We start from the raw sequence: 16,098 nt of genomic DNA, 5'->3' as shown, positions 1-16,098 counted from the left end.
GTGAATTTAAAAATAAATGTAGTGAAGGTTTCTGGCTCAGCCTCTTTCCCTATTTCCAAACATGTCAACAAAATAAGTAAAACTGTAAAAAAAAATCATTACTAAATACTATTCACATCGATTACCATTATCAAAAAATACATTTTAAACATTTCATAAAATTTTATTTGTCTATGGTGTTTTTAATCTTCTGATTTATGGAATAATTAAGAAGCAATAAATGGAAGAATTAGATATGTGCCAAAAATACATGTATTAGTTCCAGTACTATGATTTAGTTGCTTTTGCCTTTGCTTTATCATCTCAATATACCATCTTCTTCCTATTTCCAAGATAATTTGTCATAAATTAAAACCAAGCTAACTGTAACTTAATCACTAGTACTACTACCTATCTCAAACAAAAAATGACCAAGACAAGTCTGGCACAAGTATATGTAAGTCATGGTCAAGAGGGCTGGTGACGTGTTATGCAGAGGATATCCCCAAAATAATGTCAGGGAATAAAACCAGCCAGTTTTCCTAAAGTAAACAAGAAGGTCTTGGTTTGTTGTCAAAAACTGCACACTAGGCTTTAACTAGGGAATGTCAAGAATCCAAGTGAGCTTCAGGCCGGGAGAACTTAATTAGCATAGTTGATTTGGGTTTTTTAATTACACAAGAAAAACAACCAATACAGTATGAAAGCATACAGTAGTGTAATATAGCACAAAATTCACTTTTCTATTATGTTTGTGTGCAGTGATTTTGCAAATTTCATTAACAATACAAAATTAGATTTTAAATATTTTTGTGCTCATTACTAGAGCATGTTTCTTTGGTTTCAAAGATTTTAATGTATGCCCCCCCCTTTTTATATAAATAGTAGCATACTACATTCAATGTATTTTTTACCTGAGAGATTTTGGAGATCATTCCATATCAGGACATTAAAAGCAACTAAGGAGGGCATGCTTCTTTAATGTGAATATTTTTGTGTCATTTGGTATTTGTAAAAGTTAAGACTCTAGTTCAAAAATGGGAAAATATATAATTCCAATATTTGGCTACCAAAGTGATCAAGCCATTTGGAGGCTACTCTTATTTCACCTAACCACGATTGGATTAGATATTCCATTTCTAATACTCAGAAACTAGTATAGCTAACTACAGTTGTCCACCTAAATGGGAGCCAGAGAAAATGTGGAAGAGAAAGTCACAGATAATCCATAGATACAACCTTTGTTAGAGATGATGACATGTGAAAACTTTTAAGGTATTTATTGGTAGGCTTGTGAATTGTTTTTTAGTATCCAAAATAATCAGAGTTCAGCAGACATTACTAAAGCTTCCCACTTGACCCACAGTCCATTATTCAGACTTCTGGTATCTCACAAAAATGACCTTGCTTAATTGATTTAACTGATTAAAATATGTCAGGTTTTACTAGTAGCTCTAAAATGGTTAACAATACCGTTCTTTTGTCTGTGCTCCAACACCAAGTTATTTCACCTCTAGATCTTTTCCATGGAGCACTTGAATACTAGTATATCCATTTTAAAATTAACATAGTTTGTCAGTTAAAATCTAAGATTTTATTGTCAGACAAGCCTGGTTTCTAATCCTGACTCTAGAATTGGAAAATGCTGTGATGTAATTTCTCTGATACTTGAGTTTCTCTAAAATGGGCATAATAATAGAACCAATCTTGTAGGTTTGTTGTAAGGATTAAATGAGACCATGCATTCACTCCTAAAACAATGCCTGGAACATAGTAAATACTCAAAAAAGAGTACCTATTATTATAAGTTACAATAATAATATCAATTATACAAATATAAGGATTAGCTAGATGGGTTCTCAAATCTAACTGATCAGTGAAAGACCAGGTATTTTTTATTTGTCTTTATTGTTTACAGACATACCCTTTTCCCCCCCATTGATCCCTTCTATCCCACACTTGACCCCACCTCCACGACCCCAGGCCTTCACCACACTATTGTCTGTGTCCATGGGTTAGGAATATATGCATATAAGTTCTTTGGCTAATTACTTCCCACCCACCCTCATTTCCCTCTGAGATTCATCAGTCTGTTTCATGTTTCTATGTCTCTGGATTTATTTTGTTCATCAGTTTATTTTATTCTTTAGATTCCACATATGAGTGAGATCATGTGATACTTATCTTTCTCTGACTGGCTTATTTCACTTAGCATAATATTCTCCAGGTCCCTCCATGCTGTCTCAACGGGTAAGAGATCCTTCCTTTTAACTGCTGTATAGTATTCCATGGTGTGACTGTATCACAACTTGTTTATCCATTCATCTACTGATGGGCACTTAGGCTGTTTCCAGATCTTAGCTATTGTAAACCGTGCTGCTATGAACATTGGGATGCAAACATTCTTTCTGATTGGTGTTTTGGGTTTCTTAGAATATATTCCTAGAAGTGAGATCACTAAGTCAAATGGCAGTTCCATATTTAATTTGGGGGGGAAACCATATTGTTTTCCATAGTGGATGCACCAGTCTGCATTCCCACCAGCAGTGTACGAGGGTTCCCTTTTCTCCACATCCTCTCCAGCATTTATCAATTGTTGATTTGTTGATAGTAGCCATTCTGTCATTTTAATTTGCATATCTCTGATGGTTAGTGACTTTGAGCATTTTTTCACATGTCTTTTGGCCACCTGTATATCCCCTTTGGAGAAGTGTCTATTTAGGTCCTTTGCCCATTTTTTAATTGAATTTTTTGTCTTATTTTTTGTTAAGTTGTATGAGTTCCTTATATATTTTGGTTATTAACCTTTTATCAAATGTACCATTGGTAAATATGTTCTCCCATACAATGAGTTCCCCTTTCATTTTGTTTATGATTTCCTTAGCTGTGCAGAAGGTTTTTTATTTTGATGTAGTCACATTTGTTTATTTTTCTCCTTTGATTCCCTTGCCCTAAGAGATGTATCACCAAAGATATTGCTATGAGATGAGAGAAACCAAGATGGCGGCATAGGTAAACACCGAATTTTGCTGCCTCGAACAACCACTTCAAAAATACAACTAAAAGACGGAACAGACATCATCCAGAACCACAGGAAGGCTGGCTGAGTGGAAGTTCTACAACTAGGAGGAAAGAGAAAGCATACGGAGACTCAGAGGAGGCGCAGTGCTGAAGTAAAATACTAAGGTGTGGAGTGCATGCGGAGCGGGCTGGCGGCTGAGGGCGCGGTTGTCGTTTTCAATCGGGAGGGAGTCTCAGGCTCTGAGCTCCAGTTCCGGGCGAGTCTCTAGGGACCCAGACTCATACGGGAGAAGCGGGACTGTCTGGCATCACTCAGAAACCTAGGGCAGCTTTCTCTCCGTGGGGCTTGCAGCAATTACTGGGACACTGAGAAGCAGAGCCTCTGAGGGCAAGACTGAGAGCAGCCATAATTGCTAACCCCGCCCTGTTGATCCTGTGGGATCCGCCCCGCCCAAACCCTGCAGGGAGACTTTTGCTGGATAGCCTCAGGCAAAGGCTAGATTACCACCTCCCTAGAGATCCAGGAGCCAGGAAGCCGAGAGGTCAGAGTGGGACCATCCAGTTTGCAGCTCCGTGGAACCATAAAAGACACACTCAGGGGGCAGACTCAGTGAACACCAAAGCCCCATCGAAGCAAGTCTAGCCCCAGAGGGGTGTCTCCAGCACAGAAGCTCTCCCACTGAAGACACAGCTGATTCCCACTGCCAATTGGCCTGGAGGTCAATTCCTCACAGTGATAACTACAACAATCAAGGCTTAACTGCAACAAGACTGTGCAAAAAGCCCACAAGGGGGTGCACCAAATGTGTCTACCTCAGGTAATTGGGACACTTAGCACAGAAAGGCACTCTATCGACACAGCGAAGCATAAAAAATGCCGAGACAAAGAAACAGGACACAAACGACAGAATTGGAGGAAAGCAAACTGTTGGATATAGAGTTCAAAACCACACTTTTAAGGTCTTTAAAGAACTGTCTAGAAGCCGCCAATAAACTTAATAAGGCCCTCGAAAAGACTGGTGAGACCGCCGATAAATGTAGTGAGATCTTCAAGAAGACTGGTGAGACCGCTGATAAATGTAGTGAGATCTTCAAGAAGACTGGTGAGACCGCCGATAAATGTAGTGAGATCCTCAAGAAATCTAATGAGACCCTCGATGTTGTGATAAAGAACCAACTAGAAATTAAGCATACACTGACTGAAATAAAGAATATTATACAGACTCCCAACAGCAGACCAGAGGGTCGCAAGAATCAAGTCAAAGATTTGAAATATGAAGAAGCAAAAAACACCCAACCAGAAAAGCAAAATGAAAAAAGAATCCAAAAATACAAAGATAGTGTAAGGAGCCTCTGGGACAGCTTCAAGCGTACCAATATCCGAATTATAGGGGTGCCTGAAGATGAGAGAGAGCAAGATATTGAAAACCTATTTGAAGAAATAATGACAGAAAACTTCCCCTACCTGGTGAAAGAAATAGACTTCCAAGTCCAGGAAGTGCAGAGAACCCCAAACAAAAGGAATCCAAAGAGGACCACACCAAGACACATCATAATTAAAATGCCAAGAGCGCTGAAACCGGTTTGGCTCAGTGGATAGAGCGTCAGCCTGCGGACTGAAAGGTCCCAGGTTCGATTCCGGTCAAGGGCATGTACCTGGGTTGCGGGCACATCCCCAGTAGGAGATGTGCAGGAGGCAGCTGATCGATGTTTCTCTCTCATCGATGTTTCTAGCTCTCTATCTCTCTCCCTTCCTCTCTGTAAAAAATCAATAAAATATATTTTTTTAAAAATAATAAAGTAAAATGCCAAGAGCAAAAGACAAAGAGAGAATCCTAAAAGCAGCAAGAGAAAGAAAATCAGTTACCTACAAGGGAGTACCCATACGAATGTCAGCTGATTTCTCAACAGAAACTTTGCAGGCCAGAAGGGAGTGGCACGAAATATTCAAAGTGATGAATACCAAGAACCTACAACCTAGACTACTTATCCAGCAAAGCTATCATTCAGAAGTGAAGGCCAGATAAAGAGCTTCACAGATAAGAAAAAGCTAAAGGAGTTCATCACCACCAAACCAGTATTATATGAAATGCTGAAAGGTATCCTTTAAGAAGAGGAAGAAGAAGAAAAAGGTAAAGATACAAACTATGAACAACAAATACACATCTACCAACAAGTGAATCTAAAAATCAAGTGAATAAATAGAATAAATAATCGTATGAACTGGTGATTGTAATAGAATCAGGGACATAGAAAGGGAATGGACTGACTATTCTTGGGGTGGGGGGAAGAGGTGTGGGGGTGAGGGAATAGATTGGACAATAATGGTGCACCTATGGATGAGGACAGTGGGTGGGGAGTGAGGGCGGAGGGTGGGGTGGGAATTGGGTGGAGGGGAGTTATGGTGGGAAAAAAGAGTAACTAATGTATAATCTGAACAATAAAGATTTTTTTAAAAAAAGAAAAAAAGTGAAGAAAAAAAAAGATATTGCTATGAGAGATTTCTGAGATTTTGCTGCCTATGTTTTTGCTGTAGATAAGCTGCCAGGCAGAGCAGGAGAATAATCATCCAGGCACTCAGAGGATTCAGAAAAGGAGCCTTTAATACAGAATTGCAGATGCACTAGTGAGGTGACTCAGGGGAATCAGCCTCCAAAGCCTGAGTGATGAATATGGAGAAAGCTTTTCTTCTATCCCCTTAGTTTCTTTGTCCCCCAAATATGGATCAGGCTTCTGGACCTTTTGCAGGCTTTGCAGCCCCCTGTGGGTTGGGATGGGGGAAATGAGATTACACCCAAAGTTCTGGCCTGGCTGGAGCCAGCGCTGCCAACCCCCCCTAGGGGTTGTGTATGGTTCATGGTCTATGGTCTCTGTAAAATGGGAATATTCCGGGAAACAGATTCTGAAAGGCAGTACAAGCATTACAGATAAGAATGGAGCTTAATTATCTACTAGCAAGAATATGCATCAGAATACTGGTTACTGGCACAGATTCAGATTGCTAGCCCCCAAATTGTCTTATATTCTCCCTCATTTCCCCCTCTTGATACTCAAGCTAGCCTTAGCCTTGGGGGTTATAGGAAACTCAAGAACTAAGGATTGGGTCACCAACCACTCTAGCTGCTTTCTGCTGAGGAGAGGCATTGTTATGGGGGTTCAGCAGTTTGAGTGTTCTTCATCTTCCTCGGGAGGGTCAAAGCGGTAGTTCAGTGTCCTGGCTTGTAGCACCATCTGGAGCTTGAAGGCTTTTAAGCAAGAGGAAATAAAGCGGATGAGAAAGATAATAATGCAGGGATCAAATAAGAGTGCAAGTAATATTATAAGGAGGGGCCATGATAGGGGCAAAAGCCATGACAGCCAATGGAGATTTCCAAACCATGAGTCCCAAGAATTAGATGCATTTTCCCAGAGTTTCTTGACCCCTTCTTTTAGTTGTTGGACTATGTCCCTTACTACCCCTGACCGGTTGGTATAGAAGCAGCACTCCTCATTGAAGAATAAGCAGAGTCCACCTTTCTTAGCCGTAAGTAAATCTAATCCTCTATGGTTCTGTAATACTAAGGCTTCTAAGGAATCTATCTGATCCGGAAGTTCTATTAGAGATTGGGTAACCTGCTCTATATTATCTGCTAGACTTTTGGAGAGGGTTTGGTTGTAAGAGATGGAGATTGCTATCCTCCAACTCCTGTGCCTACTCCTGCTGCAACCCCCAACACAAGTAGAAGTGGTATAATCTGAATGGCTCTCTTGGAGCGAGAGGAGGCTGTCAAGAGCACTTCTAGGGATTCATTATCAAGGATAATATTAATCTGAGGTGTTAAAAAGGCAAGGATACAACTCCCTGTCCAACTGCCAGGAAGGCACAAGTAAGCATTTATTCCACAGACGAAGAAGATTCCAGGCACCGTTTGGCACCAGGCTGAGTTCCATCCTTGATATCCACCTCTGTCAACCGTGGCAGGAAATAGGTGTTTGGGAACATGCCCCACAAACTCTGTCCCTTTGCTGTTTAGGAAACACTTAGGAGTTACCTGGGATAATTCAACATTTGTAACTGTGGAGCCAACTGTTCCAGGTCCTGAGGAGTGAAAAAGATTAACAAGGATATCTAAGGACACAGAGTGGCTAGGTATCGGGGAGAGGTTAAAGATAAGCACAACCAGTATTTCTTGGTCAGAGCCAGATTTGTGAGGTTGAGTAGGTGGTGAGTAGTGTTTAGGGTCCAGGTCATGGGGCAGCCTGGACCCTGTCCCTTTTTCTTTTTTCTTATCCAGTGGCCCAGGGTTAATTTTAGAGCCCTATTGGCCTTGGTATCCCCAGTATGTGTTTTGGAAAGTGCGACCTATGCAGGTATTTTTCTTCATAAAGGAGCTAGTTGAGGTCGTAGATGGGTACCAGTTGGCTCCTGTGATATAAATTCTTCCTTGCCACTCACAGTAAGTGGCAATATCTTGGTAACAGGTAGGATTGTAATCAGTGAGATTCTGGGTCTGGCCCTCCTTAAAACATGAACATTGTCTTCTGGGTTTGTCGTTGGGACCCTACCTCAGACGGTCAGCTAAGATACCAGGCAAGAAGGGGAGGGCAATTATTTACAGTAAAAGAACCAGTCTCATCTTGGTCAGGGACAGCAATAAATTCCTTTGCTGTGTACGAGGTAGTAATTTGTAGTGTTTCTGTGTCCCAGCAGGGACAGAAAAGTTCTCCTCCTGGTACTAGTCTAGGGTCCTGGCGACACTCATAAAAAGACAAAATAAGAATTATTAGAAAGATAAAAAAAATGATTATCCAGAAATACCAGAGTATATTACTTTTAGGAGGAGACAAGAAAGAAATATTAGTGTAAAGATGAATTCAGCAGGGTGTTATCTGAATTCTTTAGAACAGGTCGGTCAGCCAAGTCCACTGTCTTTTTGAGGGTGACCCGCAGGAGGTGTTTCTGGTCGGAGGTCACCTTCCACTCGGGCTGGGCATCACTTGGCTGGTGGACTGCTTTCACCTGGGAGTTGTGGATCCAGGGGTTCAATCCTGCAACCTTGAGTGCTGTGGGGGTGGTTAGTATGACTGGATAGGGTCTCTTCCAAGTTGGCTTAAGGGTCTCCTTTTTCCAATCCTTTACCCAAACCTGGTCTCCAGGCTTATGAGGGTGCACAGCCATTCCTAAAGAAATGGGCAATTGGTCAGTAACCCATCTGTGGACTTCAAAGATAGTTTTCCCAAGTCCTTGTAATTGCTTCTGAATTTCTAAGTTTCCTATTTCCCCCAAATCTCCCTTTGGCTGAATTAAGGGAGGGGGTCTGCCATAGAGAATTTCAAAGGGAGAGTAACCTACCCTGGCCCTTGGGGCACAGCATACCCACAGGAGTACAAGAGTCAAGATATCTGTCCAGGGTAAGGTTGTCTCTTGACATAGCTTAACCATAGCCAGCTTGAGAGTCCGGTTCATGCGCTCTACATTCCCTGAGCTCTGAGGCCTATAGGCTGTATTTAAGTTCCACTTAACTTCTAAGGCCTTAGCTACCTGCTGTACTACTTCAGCTACAAAGGCTGGGCCATTATCTGACCCTATGGTTAGAGGCATTCCATGCCGCAGAATTATGTGCTTCAGCAATGCCTAGTGGCTTCTCTTGCCTTCTCTGTGCGAGTAGGATATGCCTCCACCCAGCCTGAAAAAGTACAGATAAAGACTAGGAGATATTTATTCCCTCTACTTGGCCTATTTCTGTAAGATCTACCTCTAGGTCCTCAAAGGGAGCTTTCCCACAGTGCTGAACTCCCATCAGTCCTACAGGACCCTGTTTGGCATTGTTCTGTGCACAGAGGAGGCAGCGCTGAGAGACTGAGGCACATGAGGAGGGAAGACAGACAATTAGATAGTATCTGCCTGACAAAGCCTCTAGGGCAGTCTTCCCTAAATGACTAAGTTCATGCTGCTGGAGGTCTACCTCATGGGATAACTGATCTGAGACATACACCCTATGATCTGGGAGTGTCCACCAACCTTCCTTCATCCTCTTATCCACTTCTTGCTGGGCCCATTCCTCTTCCTAAGGAGTGTATTTCGGACATTCAGGTAATTCAGGGACCCACATGATCTGCGACAGCGCTACTTGTTCTTTAGCAGTCAGCTTGGCTGATGAGTCTGCATAATGGTTTCCTTCTGACACTGAGTCCTTCCCTTTCTAGTGACAAAACCCTGCTGCTCCCAGGAATTTCTGAATCTGCTTCAGGGTGCTGGGGACTGGAATAACACATACTGCCTGCTTCCTTTCAGTCCCTAGTCTTCGTTTACCTCGGGTGATTCAGAAACGTAGGTATTTGACTTCTCTCTGACAGAATTGTGCCTTTTTCTTGGACACCCAGTAACCTCTTTCAGTTAAGAGTCTCAGAAGGGCTTGTGTTCCTTCCTAACACTGAGCTTGCATGGAACTAGCCAGTAGGAGATCATCTACATATTGGAGTAAAACACACCTCAAGTCCTGTCCTGGGAATTTGGACAGATCAGATGCTAGCACTCCACTGAAAAGAATCAGGGAGTTCTTGAACCCTTGTGGCAGTCTGCTCCAAGTGAACTGCTCCTTGGCCCCCATAGTTGGGTTTTCCTACTCAAGGGCAAACAGGGGCTTACTTGAGGGTGCCAACTGAAGGCAGAAAAAGGCACTTTTCAGATCTAGACATGTAAACCATTCTGCTTCTGATGGGATGAGTCCCAGGAGGGTGTAGGGATTTGACAGCGCGGGATGCAAGGTTATAACAGCCTCATTAACAGCCCACAGGTCCTGTACCCAGTGGTAATCATTAGTCCCAAACTTTTTGACAGGCAAGAAAGGGGTGTTCCATGGAGACTGACACCATTTAAGAAGTCCCCACTGAAGCAGCCGGTCTAAGTGGACCTGGATTCCTAGGCATGCATCCCTTGGAATCTGATATTGGCGGATTTTGACAGGCTGTGCCCCAGGCTTCAAGTCAGTTAGTACTGGGGTGTGGTCCTTGGCCAGGCCAGGGTGATTTCCTTCTGCCAGACAAGCAGTAATTCTTCTCTAATTCAGGCTCTAATGGTGAGTCCTTTGACTAGGACGTATAAAGTCTCCATTCTTCCTCCCTGGACAGTGCTAAGGACAGGATCATTTGAGAGGTCTCCTCACCTAGGCACAACTATGCTGAGCCATCTGGGGCAAAGGTGATCTCTGCCCTCCATCTTGGCTAAAAGGTCTCTACCCATTAGAGTCACTGAACAATCTGGCAAGTACAGGAATTCATGGATTACTTGCGGCCGCCAAGTTGGCATCGACAAGGGTGGCAGAATGGTCTATGGGTCTGGTGCTTGTAGCTCTGATAATGGTGACCTCCTTTCCTGAGAGAGGAGCTACCTTCTGAGTGACTACCGAGTGCTCAGCCCCCATATCAAACATAAAGTTCACAGTCTGGCCCCCAGTTTTCATTCTGACCATGGGCTCATGGGGGCCCAGTTGAAAAGAGCCCAGTCTGTCCTAGTCGGAGTTGGCTGCCACCAGCCCAATGAGATCTGCCTCGGGTGCTTCCAGCCAGCAGCAGCTGGGTGGGTTGGATGACCCTGACTTCCCTTTCTGGCAGTTTGAACATTCATTTTTCCAGTGTCCAGATTCCTTACAATAGGCACACTGATCCCGCTTAAGGTTTGTCCTCCTTCCCCCTGGCCTGGGTCCTTGTTGTTTCCCTTTCTTATCTGTCTGGGAGCTTGATTTCTTAATAGCCACCACTATCAAGGTTGCTTTCTTTTTCAGTCTCTCCTCCGCTTCCTTCTTAGCCGCTCTGTCTTGGTTGATGAAAACCTTGTTTGCTATTTCTAGCAGCTTGGTTGTGTTTTTTCCTGCAAATCCATCAAGCTTCTGTAGCTTTCCCCTTATATTGGACTGAGCCTGACCTACAAAGGCTGCATTGAACATAGTTTGATTTTCTGGGGCCTCAGAATCAAAAGGAGTATAGATCTGATATGCCTCACAGAGTCTCTCATAGAAGGCTGCTGGATTTTCAACAGGTTTCTGGAAGACCTCGGAGGTCTTGGCCATATTGGTGGGCTTTTTGGCCCTGGCCCTGAGCCCCTGGAGGAAGACCAGTCAGTATCTCTCTAGCCTGGCCCTTCCATCTTCTGAGTTTGGGTCCCATCTGGGTTCCTCATCTGGGAGGGCCTCTCTGGCCCATCTGTCTGTGTCTAGTATGCAGGACCTGGGTCTGGAGCCATTTCTGAGCTTCCGTAACTATTCTCATGCGCTCCTCCAGTGTTAAAGAGTGTGAGGCGCTATTGCAGTCAACCCAGGTGGGCTTATGGATCTGGAAAATTGACTCTAGGAGGTCTACCATGGCCTGAGGTTTTTCAGAATAAGTGGGAGTGTGATGTTTCAAATTCAGGAGATTGGTTGTGGTAAAAGGCTGGTAGTAAAATACCGATCCCCCCTCTTGTAGGGTCCCATCTTCTCCAAGCACTTCTCCCAGAGAGGCATCTAGAAAGCTGAGGGTGGCCTGTGTCTTTGATCAGCTGAGCACAAGCACTATCCAACTGGCTCTGGAGAGTCCAGTTGGGGATAGATGGAAGGAGGTGGTGTATCTAAGCTTCTCTGACCAGGCAAAGGAGCACTGGGTGCCACTTGAGGCACATATGGAGGTGGTAAAACTGGCAGGGCTTCCTCAGGAAGTTCCTGCAGAATAGGAGGCTTATTCTCCTTCTGAGAGTCCTGCCTCTCTTCTCCTGCCTGTCTCTTTTTTTCTGCCTCTTTTCTCCTGCCACTAAAACCTTACTCTGTCCCTTTTTAGGCATGCAGAGCCAGATCCAAGGTGGCTTGAGCTGAGCTATTTCCAGCCATTGATCAATGTAGGGGAACTGGTTGGGATGACCTGGGTCTCCCATTATAACTCTGTAAACATTCCTGATTGTGGGGACATTCAATGTGCCCTCTGCTGGCCATCCTACCCCAAAAGATGGCCAGTCTATTGCACATCTTTTTTAACTTCCAAGGGACTAACTTCACCTCATAGTCCCCAGTAAAACCTTTCTTAAAACTCTTTAACATACATTCTAAGACACCGAGTTTGGAGAAAATACTTCCCATATTTGCAGTTAAACCGTGTAATCCCTCCTAGTTAGCAGAGACACAGGACAAATACAAGGTAACTTTCACTTCACACAGACTCTCACACTCACATTCACATACCAGTCAGTCCAAGTTTTGATTTCCACCCATGGAAAGTCCCTGAGTTGAGACATATTTTGCCTAAGCAGTGATCAGCCACTTCTTCTGTCCCAAAAGACAGGCCTGAACTCGGCCTGTTTCCCCCTGTGGAAATTCACTGGTCAGATGTCTGGTTCCAGAAAGGGCTTTTCTGTTCTCCTTGGAGTCCACCGGGGCACGAGTGGGGGCCCCGGTCATCTGGGTCTGATGAGGACTGGGACCCAGTAAATCACTGGAGGCACATCTTCCCATCGTCAGGGGCCCAGGTGAATGGACCCAGTCGTCAGCCTCTGTTAATGATGCCCTAAGTGGGCAACATGACTGGTATTTTCCCAGCCAATGCACCAGATTGTTGCAGATAAGCAGCCAAGCAGCATCGGAAAATAATCAGCTAGGCATTCAGAGGATTCAGAAAAGGAGCCTTTAATGCAGAATTGCAGATGCACTAGTGACGTGACTCAGGGAATCAGCCTCCAAAGCCTGAGTGATGAATATGGAGAAAACTTTCCTTTTATCCCCTTAGTTTCTTTGTCCCCCAAATATGGATCAGGCTTCTGGACCTTTTGCAGGCTTTGCAGCCCCCTGTGGGTTGGAATGGGGGAAATGAGATTACACCCAAAGTTCTGGCCTGGCTGGAGCCAGTGCTGCCAACCCACTCTAGGAGTTGTGTATGGTTCATGGTTCATGGCCTCTGTAAAATGGGAGTATTCCGGGTAACAGGTTCTGCAAGGCAGGACAAGCATTACAGATAAGAATGGAGCTTAATTATCTACTAGCAAGAATATGCATCAGACTACTGGTTACTGGCACAGATTCAGATTGCTAGCCCCCCAATTGTTTTATATTCCCCCTAATTTTCTTCTAGGATTTTATGGTTTCATGACTTACATTTAAGTCTTTTATCTATTTTGAGTTTATTCTTGTGTATGGTGTAAATTGGTGGTCTAATTTCATTTTTTTTTTGCATGTACCTCTTCAATTTTCCCAGCACCATTTATTGTATGCTCTTGCCTCCTTTGTCAAATAATAATTGAGCATAATGGCTTGGGTCAATTTCTAGGTTCTTTGTTCTGTTCCATTGATCTATATGCCTGTTCTTATGATATCAAGTCATACTACAAAAATCTCAAGTTTTTTTTTTTGTTTGTTTGTTTTTTGCTTAAAATATATATATATATATATATTTATTATTAGTTAAGGAATTACAAATGTGTCCTCATCCCCCCCTTTAACCCCCAACCTCCCCCCCACACACAAACTCGTGCTCCCATCCCCCCGTTGACCATGTCCATTGGTTTGGCTTATATACATGTATACAAGTCCTTCTGTTGATCTCTTCCCCTTACCCCCGCCCTCCCCTACTTTCCTTCTAGGGATTGATAGCCTGATCGCTGTTTCTCAGTCTTTGGGTCTGTCCTTTTTCATCAATCTATGTTGTTCTCTATAATCCACAAATGAGTGAGATCATGTGGTATTTATCTTTCTCTGACTGGCTTATTTCACTTAGCATAATGCTCTCCAGTTCCATCCATGCTGTTGCAAAAGGCAAGAGTTCCTTTTTTTTTACCGCAGCATAGTATTCCATTGTGTATATGTACCACAGTTTTCTAATCCACTCATCTGCTGATGGGCACTTAGGCTGTTTCCAAATCTTAGCTATGGTGAATTGTGCTGCTATGAACATAGGGGTGCATATATCCTTTCTAATTGGCGTTTCTGGTTTCTTGGGATATATTCCTAGGAGTGGGATCACAGGGTCAAATGGGAGTTCCATTTTTAGTCTTCTGAGGTAGCTCCATACTGTTCTCCACAGTGGCTGCACCAGTCTGCATTCCCACCAGCAGTGCAGAAGGGTTCCTTTTTCTCCACATCCTCTCCAACACTTGTTGTTTGTTGATTTGTTGATGATAGCCATTCTGACAGGTGTGAGATGATAACGCATTGTCGTTTTGATTTGCATCTCTTGTATAATTAGTGACTTTGAGCAGGTTTTCATATGTCTTTCTGCCTTCTGTATGACCTCTTTCGAAAAGTGTCTATCTAGGTCCGTTGCCCATTTTTTTATTGGATTGTTTATCTTCCTTTTGTTAAGTTTCATGAGATCCCTGTATATGTTGGAAATTAAACCCTTATCGGTGGTATCATTGGTAAATATGTTCTCCCATGTAGTAGGTCTTCTTGTTGTTTTTTTGATGGTTTCCTTTGCTGTGCAAAAGCTTTTTATTTTGATGTAGTCCCATTTGTTTATTTTCTCTTTAGTTTCCATTGCCCTAGGAGCATTATCAGAGAAGAAATTTCTTCGGCATATGTTTGCGATTTCGCTGCCTGTGGATTCCTCTAGTATTTTTATGGTTTCCCGTCTTACGTTTAAATCTTTTATCCATTTTGAGTTTATTTTTGTGTATGGTGTGAGTTGGTGATCTAGTTTCATCCTTTTGCATGTATCTGTCCAATTTTCCCAACACCATTTATTGAAAAGACTGTCTTGACTCCATTGTATGCTCTTGCCTCCTTTGTCGAATATTAATTGGGCATAGTGGATTGGGTCAATTTCTGGGGTCTCTATTCTATTCCATTGATCTATATGTCTGTTCTTGTGCCAGTACCAAGCTGTTTTAAGAACAGTGGCTTTGTAATACAGTTTGATATCTGGTATTGAGATCCCACCTACTTTGTGTTTTCTCAGGATTGCTGCAGCTATTCGGGGTCTTTTTTTATTCCAGATGAATTTTTGGAACGTTTGTTCTAGATTTGTGAAATATGCCATTGGTAATTTAATGGGGATTGCATTGAATCTATAAATTGCTTTGGGTAGTATGGACATTTTGATGATGTTGATTCTACCAATCCATGAACACGGTATATTCTTCCATCTGTTTATGTCTTCCTCTATCTCTTTTTTCAGTGTCCTGTAGTTTTCAGCATATAAGTCTTTTACCTCCTTAGTTAAGTTTATTCCTAGGTATTTTATTTTTTTTGGTGCAATGGTAAATGGGATTGCTTCTGTAGTTTCACTTTCTGTAAGTTCACTATTGGTGTAAAGAAATGCCATGGATTTCTTAGCATTAATTTTGTATCCTGCTACATTGCCGAATTCATTTATTAAGTCTAATAATTTTTTGATGGAGTCTTTAGGGTTCTGTATGTACAGTATCATGTCATCTGCAAATAAGGACAGTTTTACTTCTTCTTTTCCAATCTGGATGCCTTTTATTTCTTCTTCGTGTCTGATCGCAATGGCTAGTACTTCCAGTACTATGTTGAACAGGAGTGGTGAGAGGGGGCATCCCTGTCTTGTTCCTGTTTTCAGGGGGAATGGTTTTAGTTTTTGCCCATTGATTATGATGTTGGCTGTGGGTTTGTCATATATGGCTTTTATTATGTTGAGGTATGATCCCTCAATTCCTATCTTGCTGAGAGTTTTTATCAAGAAAGGGTGTTGGATTTTGTCAAATGCTTTTTCCGCATCAATTGATATGACTATGTGGTTTTTTTCTCTCAATTTGTTTATGTGATGTATCACGTTTATTGATTTGCGGATATTGTACCATCCTTGCATCCCTGGGATAAATCCTACTTGGTCATGATGTATGATCTTTTTGATGTACTGCTGGATCCGATTTGCTAGGATTTTGTTGAGGATTTTGGCATCTATGTTCATGAGGGATATTGGCCTATAATTCTCTTTCATTGTATTGTCTTTATCTGGTTTTGGGATTAGGGTGATGTTGGCTTCATAGAATGAGCTGGGAAGTGTTCCTTCCTCTTGGATCTTTCGACATAGTCTGAGGAGGATAGGTTTTAGGTCTTCCTTGAATGTTTGGTAAAACTCCCCTGTGAAGCCATCTGGCCCCGGGCTTTTGTTTGCTGGAAGCTTTTTGATTACTGCTTC

Source organism: Myotis nattereri (assembly GCF_964212035.1).
Source record: "Myotis nattereri genome assembly, chromosome: X".
Classification (NCBI taxonomy): Eukaryota; Metazoa; Chordata; class Mammalia; order Chiroptera; family Vespertilionidae; genus Myotis; species Myotis nattereri.
The sequence above is the reverse complement of the archived record's forward strand: the minus strand, read 5'-3'. Positions refer to the sequence as shown.